At 31.9% G+C, this 392-nt stretch overlaps 1 protein-coding gene across 1 annotated transcript in view; it reads right to left on the reverse strand.

The window, feature by feature from the left end:
- The window catches only part of LOC106881407 (uncharacterized WD repeat-containing protein all2124), a 41,335-nt gene that overhangs the window by 4,783 nt on the left and 36,160 nt on the right, over nt 1–392 (reverse strand). The gene's annotated exons all lie outside the window — the stretch shown is intronic.

The following is a 392-nucleotide window of genomic DNA, read 5'->3' on the forward strand; positions in this document are numbered from 1 at the left end:
ATATATATATATATATATATATATATATATATAGAGAGAGAGAGAGAGAGAGAGAGAGAGATTAAATAATTAAATATTATGTATTATATATCATATATTATAGGACTATGTTTTCACATGACTGGCTATTAACACAGACAAGCATTTTCCTTAAACATTTTTATTGCTTTTGAATGAAAATTCAATCGCTTTTGTCATCTAATATAATAAATGCGGAAACTAATTTCTGTGTGTCAGTGTGTTACACTTTGAGCCTCTCTCTCTATTCGATGACACTTCTACTATTGTTCATGTTGGGGTGAGAGTAATAGTAGGCATATAGATGGTGGTGGCGAAGAGAGAGAGAAGAGAGGAAGAGAAAGAGGAGCAAAGACATTTAGGGAGAGTTGATG

The sequence above is a fragment of the Octopus bimaculoides genome, chromosome 15 (genome assembly GCF_001194135.2).
Source record: "Octopus bimaculoides isolate UCB-OBI-ISO-001 chromosome 15, ASM119413v2, whole genome shotgun sequence".
Taxonomy (NCBI): Eukaryota; Metazoa; Mollusca; class Cephalopoda; order Octopoda; family Octopodidae; genus Octopus; species Octopus bimaculoides.